Genomic DNA, 13,673 nt, shown 5'->3' with positions numbered 1-13,673 from the left:
GCAAATAGCCACATGGTTATCAAAATTGTGATTCTTCACTTGGCACCTCATCATCCAACTAACTAAATTTGCTTAGACACCCGATCCTATGTACAACTATAATTGAGTTAGGATTTCTTTTGGTGATTTAGATCTTCACAACATTAACTTAATCAAATATATTTATTTACTAAAGCTTGAGATTAAACAAAAATGGATATTTTTCCATACAATCTTAGACAAAAATGGATATTTTAAATAAATGTATTTCCTTAGACAAATACAATCTTTGAGGAATCTCTTAGGTATGGCTCAATTAAATTAAATCTAAAACTAGGACAATCTTTTTACCCTTTTAGCCTATTCCTAAAGATATGACCTTGAGTTAAACTTTAAAATGTAGTTTCATATACACGAGCTAATTTAAAGAATATCTACCATTTATTCATATGACAACAAGTGAAACACTGCATATGCAGCAGCTACATGAAATACTTTTTAATCATGTTGAGTCGATTGTAGGAAGGTGCTATTTTATCAAGTATCAGAGAATAGACAAACAGATGTTCTAACAAAGGTCAGAATTGAATAGCAAAAGTAAATAACGAAGGCACAATTTATTAAAAAGTTGCATAAATATGAAATTGCACTTACTGTAGCAGGCTCCAGAATGCAGCCAATGAGGTTAAACAAATCCCTGTAAACACACAAACCCCTTAACAAACCTACGAGAAAGAATACGAAAGGGAAATGCAAAGGGGAAACTCTGGTGCTTATATTCCAAATAAAACAATGAGGACAAAGCCACAACAAAATAATATATTGCAATGAAAAAGAAATACTTTACCCAACAACCCATGTAATCAGAAAAGCAACTGAAAGACCTTCAGTAGATTTTTCACGGAAATTTGTGAGGATTTGAGGAACCTCCGCAACTCCCCAACTGACAATACTTACAATTCCAAGAAATATAGCTACGCCATCCTTTGCACTACAAAGGCAATACTTCAAATAAATTCTAGCCCAATCTGAGCAGTGCTGAATTCAAATAAAACTCAGAGAATGTGTTGCTCTTCAAATTCAACTATATTGCAAGCATGGAGTCTAAACTCTATGAAGATAAGGATACAAAGTTTGGATGATAATAGAGCCCAGGAGAACACTTCTAAAAGTAGGTGAATATTTACACATGCATTACTTAGATGGAAAGAACATCAACTTTTTGGTAACAAAAAAGTCAAACAAACCTGTGGTGTATCTGCCCAATGTGAGATGGCTTTCAAGAGAAGTGGCATGTGTGCTGGATATAACCAATCAAAAAGAAGCCCATATGTTCGTCGACTGCACGAACAAGAAAATATAGATTATGGCTCAAACCCATGGGACACTTGATGAGTTAGGGTTTTTACGATTTAAATCGATTCAAGTTTGGGCTTTTATATGAAAATAAATTATGAAATGGATCGATTTGATCTTAATTATCCTATATTGCATAATCTGAGGTTTGATTCTAATTTTCATGATTTTATGGCAATTTTTGGCATTAATTTGATTTTTATTGATTTTAGGGTTAAATCGGACCCGACTCGAGCTAAACCGTGGTCGACTCAAGTCAAATTGCCAAACCGATCAAGCCAACATGGAGGACATGACTCAGATCGAGCCTGATCAAAAATTCGGAATTTTTCAAGAACCCTAGACTGCCCTAGAGCTCAGATCAATTTTGACCGTCAGATTCAAAATCAAAGGCTGAGATTAATGGCTTAATCAGATCGTATAAAAGCTTGATTTTAATGGGATGAACAGGAGCCGCTAAGCTCAGATCAATTTTGACCGTCAGATTCAAAATCAAAGGCTGAGATTAATGGCTTAATCAGATCGTATAAAAGCTTGATTTTAATGGGATGAACAGGAGCCGCTACTGTTCATCGTCCCGCGGAAGCTTGTTCTGCTCGGCGACGTACGCGTAGGGGAGCTCCCGTCCACCCAAACTTCTTCCACCGCGTTCCTTGATCCAAGAGGAGGTTGAAGCCGGTTGATTGGGCATACTTCGGCAGCTGAGTTGGAGCGGCGGAGAGGGTTTCTTCGCCGGCCAAAGACCCTGTTTCTTCTTATTCCGGCCATCTACAGAACCATCCGGCGCCGCACTCCTTAGAGGGGTTCTCCTTGGAGCGCGACGCATTCCGGAATTGACAGCAAGCCGATCGGAGCAAGAAGAAGCACGGGACCCGGTTTTTGCCATCTGAAAGCCGTTGCGCAGTAGTCTGTTGGCACCGAAGAGGGTTTCTTCGGGGTTCTTCAGCATTTGGGCAGCGAGAAAACCACCCGAAGACCACGTAGAGACTCCACATGGATCAATGAAGCTGATTGACAACCAGCAATTGGATTCGAAGGAAGAAAAGAGGGATGGATGCGTGTTTTGTTTCTGATTTCAGTTTATTCTGCAGTTCTGAAATCCTGTTTCTGAATTTTGTTTTCGGTTTGTAATTCAGTTCTAGGATTGCTAAGTTGGTTTCATAAGTTAACTCCTAATGCTAGGTTGGTTGTTTTTGAATTCAATCTCATGCCCTTTAGCTTCGATTTCACAGTATCAGCTGATTTCAATTTCTGAAAATCGTTTCTGAAATTTGTTTCTGAAGTTGCAATTCCAGTTAACTGGTTAATCATTGGCTTTGTTTGAGATCTAGATTTGCTTTAGAATGTTTTCTAGCTTAGCTTAAACCCATTCTCAAATCCAAAAATCTGAACATCTGAATCTGCTTGTTACTGTGCCGAGCCAACCGAAACCTTGCAATCTCTGAATTCCCATTTCTGAACATTTCTGAAAAATTGAATTACTATTCGTTCCTGAGTGTCATTTGATCAAATTCAGTTCAAAAACACGTGAATTCCGTTGGTTTGTTGATACTATGGTTGTAAGTTGTTGATAGATCAGATTTAAAGGTTTTAAAAGCTTGGTTCAGCAATTTGATTTGTTACTGAAATTCTGATTTCAGATTTACTGCTCATTCATTGTTCCGTGCCACACAAAAACTTCCCATGCCAAATCAGATTTAAATGTTTTGATTGCATCCTAGAATTAGTTAGCTAGTTTTGGTTGATTTTAGTGTATGGTCTATTGCTTGCATCGATTGAAACCTTGAAACCAATTTTGCACATCATGAGCCATTTCATTTGGTTAGTCTGCTGTTGGACTTGAGTTGCATGAGGGTCCCTTTAATTTCCATTAACCAGCAATTGAGTTCGAATTTTATGATTGTTTAGAGGTTTCGTGCTTTTTACTTTGCATCAAATTGCATTTTAGGTTTACCTTGATACCTTGGTTCCTTAGTTGCATTTTTAGATTAGTTAATTGCATTTTTTATATAGTTGCTGATTTTAAATTGCATTTCATTCCCAAAAACCCCCAAAAACCCCATTTTAATAGAAAACCCCAAAAATACGACACACCCAAGCTCGAATTAAACAATTTACTACTAGTCCTTGGAAAAACACGACTCGAGGCCCCTATACTTCATTTATTTGAATTTATTATGGGTTTTCGATAAAATCTAAAAATTCTAATTTGAAGCCCCACTCGTGACATCTAATTTGGGGGTTTTCAACACTACATCAGTAGAACAGAACAAAGTTACCTATTCGTAGCCATTGCTATTCCTCTTAAATCCCTCATTAAACCAATAAATGCAAATTTCACAGCATCAGAGCGAAATGCAGCATCAGGAGTTGCTTCAAGTCCAATGATAACCTGCATAGATGTATGTTTAAGTACTTAAAATAAGTTTGACTAAACAAAAAAGAGTACCAAAATAGCACTTTACTTGCAAAATTGGCTCCATAGAAGACTTAAATTTTACAGGACTGTCGTCCATAAAAATCAAGTAACCAAGAGTATAATAGAGGGTTGTTCTGCTACGAGAACATCTATTATCTTCTAAGAAGGGGAAGTTGTCTCTCTAAAACAAAGAGTTATGTTAATAGCTTATTTAACCAGAAACTCCACAGAAGGCAGCAGGGAAGAGGAATAGAGCCCAGGAAAACAGAGGGCTCAGAAAGGAACAGAAGAGAGGGAAAGGAAGAGGACTACTAAACCCATTAAGGAAGAGGGAAAAGGCCAAGTGAAGCTCCTCACACAGGTCTATAGCAAGAAACCAACAAAATCAACCGCCTAAAGAAACCGAAACCAAGATACAGTAGCTTGAAACCAAGAAACAAAGAAATCGAACTCAAAGTTATCGAGACGGTCGGCGAAGTTGCACGGACTGGGTGGAAGCCTCGGCGGCAAGCAAACGCAGGAAGCCGGAGAGGAAGAGCACGGACCGTGGCGTGAAGTGTAGACCGCGGCGTGAAGTTTAGGGTTCGGGCGAGAGGGAAGTTTAGGGAAGCCGGAGAGGAAGAGCCCGGACCGCGGCGTGAAGTGTAGACCGTCGGGCGAGAGGGAAGTTTAGGGTTCGGGCGAGAGAGGGAGCCGCGGTTCGGTGGGTTTGGACGCGGTAGGGTGGGTAGCGGCGTTAAAAATAGAAAATAACGGCGTTAAAAATAGAATATAGCGGTGGTTAAATTTTAAACCGCCACGAATTAAATTTTAAACCGCCGCGAATCACTAAACCGCCGCAAATCAAATTTAAACCGCCGCTAAAAATTTGTTTTTGCGGCGGTTAATTCAAACCGCCGGGAAAAAAGATAATAGCGGCGGTTTTAAAAACCGCCGGTAAATAACCGCCGTAAAACTATGATTTTTTAGTAGTGATTACATTTACTGTATTACCCCTAGTTCAATTATAATTATTTTTTTCAACTAAATTAATTTGATATTTAATTATTTTTAAAATTAAATTAAATTATTATTTATAATATTAATAATATAAATATATATTATGATTTGCATTTTTAATTACAATTATTAATTTTTATAATTAAACTATAATTATATATAATTAAATTATATATATATATATATTTATTTATTTTTATTTTTATTTTTATTTTTGTTAAAAAAATGAAAATAATGATTTATTGTTTCTTTTTTTACTTCGACTCTTCCTCAGGAGCAAATACACAGCAGCACATGAAAGTAGATTTTCTCATTCTTCAATTCGGAAACAACAAATCTACCAAAACGTAAATCAACCGTTAAACAAACAGAAAAATATCGAATTCAAAAAAGGAGATAATATTAAACTGATCGGATAAACATGAAATGCATGGTTCACATCAGAATAAACAAATTACATATATATCAATTGAACAAAGAAGGAAATCAGTATATTAATTTAATTGTATCAACTGTTTCAGCTCATAGACTAAGCTGTCCATGAACTAAACACAATGTAATAAGTTTCCAAATTTAACAAAAAGAAAGAAGTATAACGTTTTCTCATCTATGACTGAAAGCTAAATCAAATGACGTCTAGAAAACGTCTAGAATTGAATCACCATCTCATTTCCTTGAAGTAATAGACTGTTTCATTTCCTTCAAGTGATAGACCGTTGATGCCTGCCCCTTGATCTGCTCATTCTGCTCCTCTCTCCGAGGTTGCATCTTGCTCCTCCATAGGTGTTCTTTTCTCTTCCCCAGCTTCTACCCAAAGAACTGGTATTCTTGATCACTCGCCTTGTCAACTGTTTCTGCTAGAACCAGTCATTGCTTCCGAGTGCAGCCTTCGATATGCTGTGCAAGGCTACCTCCAGTCCCTTCCGAGGATCAATGGGCTTCTTATTCAGGTCGGTTATCTTAGGTAGGATGCTGCAAATGTTTTTACAAAGAGCGGCTTCGCTAAAATTGCTCACAATTGGATTGCCAACGAGGTTGAGTGCCACAGCAGTCTAAAATCTCTTCATCACACCACAGCATAAGTATAAATCTTAAAATTAGATCACAGAATAAGCATAAATCACATCAAGCACAAGGATACATACCACAGCATAAGGATAAATCTTAAAATCTTAAAATCAAACCATAGCATAAGTATAAATCTTAAAATCACATCAGTCTAAAATTAAACTACAGCAGTCTAAAATTAAATCCAAAATGCTCTTTAAGAACTGGTTGATTCTTTGAAGTAGCAAACAAATAGCAATGAAGTAGCAATGAAATAAACTGAAATAATGGTTGTTCATCAAATAAATAGCAAACAAATAGCTGATTATCGCAATAAATAGCAAACAAATAGTAAATTGAAATAATGGTTGTTCATCAATAGCAATGAAGTAAACTTAAATAATGGAGCAGTGATTATCGCAATGAAGTAACTAGCTGATTCTTTGAAGTATAAACAATTTAAACAGTGCTTATCAAATAAAGCAGTGGTTATCTCCCAATAAAGCTGTGATTATCAAATACCAACTGAAATGAAGCACCAACAACAGCTTTTGATGCGGAGATGAAGCAGTGAGAAGCACCAACCAACGCACAGCTCACCGGAGGATCAGGATAGAAGCTTTGATGCGGGGATGAACGGAAAGAAACACCAATAGAAGAGAGCTCGCCGGAGGATCAGTAGGTAGGCAGTAGGCTAGGCTAGGGTTAGGGTTAGGGCTTGATGCAGGGATGAACGGAAAGACAGGCTCGCCGGAGGATTAGGAGAGGCTTCGCTCGCGATCAGAGATGGGAGAGCAAGTTTTTTTTTGCTCGCGATCGGAGACGGGAGAAGAGGCGTTCGCTTGCGGGAGAGGAGGCTCGCGATCAGACGGGAGAGGGGGCTCGCTCGCGGAAGAGAAGGCTCGGGATCAGGATGGGAGAGGAGGCTCGCTGGCGGAAAGCTTGCGGAAAGGAGGTTTTCGCCGGAGGATCAGGAGAGGGGAGAAGAGGCATTCGGTCGCGGGAGAGGAGGCTCTCGATCAGACGGGAGAGGGGGCTCGCTTGCGGAAGAGGAGGCTCGCTCGCGGAAGAGGAGGCTCGCGGAAGAGGAGGCTCGCGAGAGAGGAGGTTTTCGCACGGGAGAGGAGACTCGCGATCGGGGACGGCTGCTCGCGGAGGGTTGAGGGTTTAGGGGAGGATAATTTTGTAAACAAAAATTACTTAACCCCGGAATCAAGAAAAACTTAAGTTTTTCTTGGTTATCTAATTCCGGGATAGATAACCCTTTTTGCTGACGTATGCTGATGTGTCAATTATAATATATTACTTCGGAATCAACGATTACCTAAATCAAACAAGGGTTTAATTGATTACCTTAGATGGATAACCAAGGTAATCGCAGATTACCCCCAACCAAACGCACACTTAAAGTTATATGTCTATTTATTGAAATGATGTTTAGGCGGGAAATTTTTAGATAGACAACTTTGTTTATATATATACTAGTATTTCACCCGTGCAATGCACGGGATATTTTTTTTATATAATTAATAATTAAAATTAGTAAGTATGAGCGTTTGAATAAATAATTAAAATATAAATAACAATGATAACAACTAATTAATATTTTTTTTTGCTCGACACATTTGTAGAACGATAACAACGGTTCTTCACCTATTTTTTCCAAGTATGTCATGATGTCATTGACAAAGTCTCCTCACAAAGTATATGATATCTTATTGTTCCTGAAAATAGTAAAATAATTGATTATTAAAAAATATTAAAATATTAGATGTAATATGTCATAATGTCATTGACAAAGTCTTTCCATAAATTAAAAGAATAATAAAACAATACTTACTCCGAATCTTCTAAGATAAAATCAAGAAGTTTTGTAAGGCGGCCACCAAATTCTTTACTTTGAGGCGATTCTCGTGCAACCATTTTGTCAATGACATCTCAAAAAAAAATTTAAGCTATAAGATAAAATGTTCGATCAATTAATCATGAAATAAAAAAATAAATTAACTTACCAAAAAGTATGTTCTCATTAACAGAATCTGTCTCCTTCAGTTCACTAAAAGACTTGAATTCATACATCATCGATGGAAATGTATCATCAAAAATTTCGCATACATGAGTTTTTGCAATAAAATTGATCTTGTATTTGTTTGTTGTTGTCTTATACTTCATTCGATTCTCTGCAACAATGATATTTTTTATGGCAAATACATGACCTTCTAATAGAATGAGTTTCACTTTCTCCATGATCGGACGTTTTATTGTTCCATGTATGCGTTCACCCTATAAATATTTAGAAAGAGTAAATATTTATATTTTTGAACAATAATCAAATATATACGTAAAAAATATATATACAACCTCTTTATCACGAAAGACACACTCCAAGCTAAAATCTCCATTGTTTCCATATGCAGGTAGATCGTAACAACGAACTAATCGGAGTTTCAACGCCCACTGCATTTTCGAACGGTTAACCTCTCGGATAAGATTAAACAGAGGAGCCATTTTTTTATTTCAATCTAAAGTGAGTGAGTAAAGATATTACAGTCTTAATTTATAGAGTGTATTGAAGAGGAATTTGAAAAGTTTAAATCGAAAAAGATGGTAATTTTATTGATGACATTAAATATAATTTAAGGCAGGACCTTGAAACTTTGGAATATGTGGTATTTCAAAGGTGGTAATATTTAATTTGTGTAACTTAAATCATGGAGTGTTGCACAAATTAAGTCTAACGATATCAATATCATTTAAATTCTAAGATGAATTTTTAATTAATATTGTAAAAGATGGAAAGTATCAACAATCAAAGAGAGCACTAATCTTTTCACGATTTTCAAAATCTCTTCAATGTCATAAATATCAAAATTGAATAATATCGATGAATCTTCATTTTTTAATTTATATGGTAATCTTTAATTAAGGTCATTTCAATTATTAATAACATTTTATTAGCTTTGCAACATTAAATGATATTTTACAATCAAATATGGTAATCTTTACCATATATAAGTTTTAGATATAACTCAAATCATTTAAATCAGACAAAAATGAAAAATAAATACTTTATTGAATTAAAAAATCATACTATTTGTGTAAAACAATTATAATGATAATTCATAAGATAAATATTTCTATATCAGGTAAAAAATAATAATAATTGATATGTAATACATAATTATTTAAATACATTAACTAAGGCTACATTTTCATAACTTAATTAAAAATAAAATGTATGTCCGTTCGAGTTGTAAAAAATCATTAATATGCAAAATACAGAGATTCAAGACATCTTCCTTAAATTAGGTTCACTGCATATATGATTAATTATTTTCATATAGATAAATATTAATTGTATGCAAAATACACAGATTCATGACATCTTTCTTAAATTAGGTTCACTGCATATATAATTTATTATTTTCATAATAAAAGATTTGATTGAAACTAAAGAGTTGAGTGTAGCTATATTAGGTCCCCAAAAATTAGGTTCCTTAAATTGTTTCCGTATAGATAAATATTAATTGTATGAAAGATTTTTGCGGTCCTCGATGGGTGTAAGTTTGTTTCCATATAGTTAAATATGTCTATAATTAATGTTTAGGCGGGAAATTTTTGGACAGACAACTCTGTTTATATATATATATATATAGTATTTGAAGGAAAGAGACCCGTTAAATACTATGGGGATCAAAAGCATTTACAATGTCATTTTCACAAATAAATCTACTAAACGGGACGGTCTAAATTCTATTTAGTATGTCTTGGACCAATTAATCAAGAAAGAATACTTCCATAATTACCATACAAATCCAGACACCAACGAAATCACAAATATTCTTTGGGTTTATCCAAAAAGTCTAGAGTTGTCTGTCAACTTTTCGTCTGTGTTGATCATTGATGCCACATACAAGACCAATGAGTATCGGATACCACTATTGGAGGTTGTGGTTATCACATCCACAATGCGAACTTACTCACTTACGCTTGCATATATTAGTAATGAGAGGATAGAGCAACTGACATGGACATTAGATACCTTAAAGAAGTGGATGGTTGAAAAGAAGGTATCCTTTCCATTGGTGTTTGTTTCAGATCAGGATTTGGGCTTATTAATGCCATTGAAATATGTTTTCCCAATGCACGTCACATCCTTTGTATTTGACACATAAATCAGTGCGTAATGAAGAAATGTGCCCCTATGCTTGGTCTGGAGTGGCAACATTTTTATGCATCATGACACTCACTCATTAATTCATCGACACAATGGTCTTACCAGCAGAAGTGGGATGTCATGCTCAAGGAGTATCAACGATTCGAGGGTGTTCTAAATTACCTTTGAGATACATGGTTACACCCTTACAAAGAGCGATTTGTTTTAGCATAGGTTGATACATGTATGCACCTCGGGAGCAATTCAAATCAAAGGTATAGTCACTTTATAGCTTTATTATTTAAAGTTTGTTCATTATTGTACTATTTCAATTCTTTTCAGTATTAAAACACAATGCATTTTTTTAATTACAGGGCAGAGTCTGCACATGCGAGAATAAAGTTATATTTGGGAGATACCATGTCATCCCTACAGACATCTTTTGAAATAATACATAAGATGTTGAGAATTCAGTTTGGGGATATTAAGAAGTCGTTCGAGAGATCTCTCAACATTCCATGCCATCAACATTTACATGATGACATTTTCAGTCAAATAATGTGTCAGATTTCATTAAAGGCAATGGAGTTGATTTCTGATCAGCAAAAATGCATTGAGGAAGCATCTCACCAGCTAGCCGGCAGATGCAACTGTTCTATCAAAATTGTATACCAATTTCCATGCGAGCATGATCTTGCACATTACCGTTACTTTTCCATTCCAATTCCGCTTCAGAGTATCAATTAATGCTCATTGGAGGAGATTGTCGATACACGTACATCAGTTTAATGACGAGGGAGCACAACCTAATAGGATATCCCATGTTGTTGAGATATTAGATGAGATGGATCCACATAGGCGAGAGCATATGATAGACAAGTTTTTCGATATGATAGATCCATCTCAAAGTACAGTTCGAGCTCCTTCATACAACACAGAACATAGAGGTCGACCTACGGGTAGAGATGAGCAAAGTGGACATCGCATACCTTCTTTTGCAGATGCATCCACTTCAGAATCTAGGGTCTCTCAACCGACTGCAACATCTCGAGAGAGAGAGAGAGAGAAAAAGACGTGGAAGGGGATCGAAGGTTTGCAATACTCAAATGACCCATGATCACTCTCCAATTCCACCCATCTATGATACTTATATTGAGAAATTACCTGTGCCTCTGCAGCGTTACATTTCTCACACTGTTGATGTTCAACTTGATGGTCATTGTGGATATAGGGCAATAGCTGCACTAATTGGGTATGGTGAAGAAGGTTGGTTTCAAGTACGATTCAAGCTTATAGAAGAGATTCAACAAAATAAGGATCTATATGATTAACTTTATCCAGATCAAAATTTAGTAACAAATATATTATTCTTATTGAATTGGTTCAAGCCGTAGGCACCAGAAATGTATTAGATGGACTCTATACCTTTGGGAATTGTCATCGCATCAAGGTACAATCTTGTACTGCATACATTTGGTGAGAATGTTGGGAGTTGTTTTACTCACTTTCCATTAAGAACTCCTCCAGTTCCAAACCAAGAGCGTCGAGAAATAGCTATTGCTCATGTTGGCAATCATTTCGTACAAGTTTTCTTACATCCTCATTACCCTGTACCACCCATTCCAACGTGGTGGTGGCAACATTCATCATATGAAGCTAAAGGATGGGTTACTCGTTATAGGACACGTGTTCATTTGTAGTACGAAGTAATAGGTACACCACCACCAAACACGTCAGGAGCAGAATTTGGAGGCAATATTGATTAAATTTTCTATTTTTATATATTTTTATGTTTTTTTTGTATTATTACATGTACTCTTCATTTGAAAAAAAAATATTTGTTCCTAAATTATGAATATGTTCACTATTAATTATTAGTATTTTTGTTATTTTTAAATATATAATTTTTATTTTGATTCATATTTTTATACTTTTTAAATTTTTTATAAATAATAACTCCTAAAATTTATAACTAAAAATAAACAAAAGATTATAAACATATAAAAAATTTATTCAAAAAAATAAAACTGATAAAAAAATTGATAAAAAAATTGATTAACAAAAAAATAAATTAATAAAAAACAAAATTTTAAAAAATAATAAATTGAAAAAATACAAGTATTATGAAAAAAATAATAAATAAAATTAATTAAAAAATAAAATTTATATATAATTAAAAAAATATAATAAACAAAATTGATTAAAAAATAAAACTGAATAAAATTTATATAAAATTCTAAAAATAAAGTATTGATAAAAGTAATAAACAAAATTGATTAAAAAATAAAACTAAATAAAAATTAAATAAAATTGAAAAAAATATCATATTGATGAAAAAAATAATAAATTAAATTAATTAAAAAATAAAACTAAATAAAATTAAAAGTATATGAGAGCTATTTTTTAATAAAATTAATTAAAAAATAAAACTAAATGAAAATTTTAAAAAAATAAAAAATAAATAAAAAAAAGAAGAGGATAGAAATGTCGGGAGAGAGAGGAGGTGGGTGGGGGGGGGGGGGGGGGCTGTCAGACGGGAGGGGGGAAAAGCAGCTCTCTTTTGAAATACCCATCACATACATGAGTTTGGAAATTCTAAAATCACGTACTCAATTTCAGCTTTATATTCTTACTTATGTGATTGTTTGAAAGGCACTCTCATTCAAAGTGGAGATAATTGACCTCTGGACAGGTTGACTGAGTTGATCAAGCTTGAGCTGATTTGAATTGAATTTCGATATTTGATCAATTATTAGTATCAATATATTAATTAGTTGGTCAAGTGAGACATCAAATATGTCAAAATTGATTGGATAATTGACAGTCGATCAATATATTAAGTTCGTTGATTGACTACTTGATAAGATATGAGATTCAAATGGGTCATAATTGATCAAACATTTGGTGATCGAAGTCCAATAAAAAATTGACAAATAGGAAGTCCAACTTGATCATAGGTGACTTGCAGACACTTGGTAGTCAGAAGTTCAACATCGAATTGACACAAAACGGAAAGTCCAAGTTGATCACAGTTTATCAGACACTTAACGGTCGAAAGCCCAACAGAGAGTTGGCATGAGGCGTGAAGTCTCGATATGTCAAGATTGATTGGATGCTAGGCAATGAGGAAATCCTGACATGTCAAGGTTAACCAGATGCTAGGCAACAGAAAGTCTCGATAGATCAAGATTGACTAGATGCCGATTGCCGAATAAAGAAAGTCCTAGTAGGTTAAGTTCAACTATATACCAGACAAGATGAGAATTCGACTTTGATAAAGTTAAAACAGTAGTACTAATCGATTGATAAGATGTATCGATCAACTAATAGATACAAAATCTCAACAATATGGTTGCTACAGTATTGTTACAATGTTGCTTCATTAATTGTGGGCAGTATTTTACTACGGTGCAATCGACTAATGAGTTTGATCACACCGATGGTTGGACTGCACTGGGCTGGAGCCCAGTGCAGCCCAACAATTTTTAATTTAATATATTAAATTAAAATTTAAAATAATCTAATTCAGTTCTACTAATTAGCCAACCTAGGGCAGTTGAAAATTTTGATTACGCCATTGTTTGATCAGTCGACTGATGGACACTATAACATTGTACAAAAGCTTCAAAACTCGACTGATTATGATTACGACTGATAGAGTGTATCAGTTAACTGATGTCATTATTCAAGCAAATAAAAAGTTCAGAATTCGACTGA

The 13,673-nt window shown here is 34.8% G+C and overlaps 1 long non-coding RNA gene across 1 annotated transcript; it reads right to left on the bottom strand.

Moving 5' to 3' along the window:
- Nucleotides 1-1,231: 1,231 nt before the first annotated feature.
- On the bottom strand, nucleotides 1,232-3,879 carry LOC141816521 (uncharacterized). Its single transcript, XR_012600703.1, has 3 exons — nucleotides 3,801-3,879; nucleotides 3,615-3,727; nucleotides 1,232-1,320 (listed from the first exon to the last, which is right to left on the bottom strand). It is a non-coding gene; the product is annotated as an uncharacterized LOC141816521 (long non-coding RNA).
- Nucleotides 3,880-13,673: the final 9,794 nt, after the last annotated feature.

The sequence above is a fragment of the Curcuma longa genome, unplaced genomic scaffold (assembly GCF_044706935.1).
Source record: "Curcuma longa cultivar G26 ecotype Majalengka, Jawa Barat unplaced genomic scaffold, ITB_CL_G26_1.1 contig_17113, whole genome shotgun sequence".
Taxonomy (NCBI): Eukaryota; Viridiplantae; Streptophyta; class Magnoliopsida; order Zingiberales; family Zingiberaceae; genus Curcuma; species Curcuma longa.
Note: the sequence above shows the minus strand (reverse complement) of the source record. Positions and strands in the feature narration are given on the sequence as shown.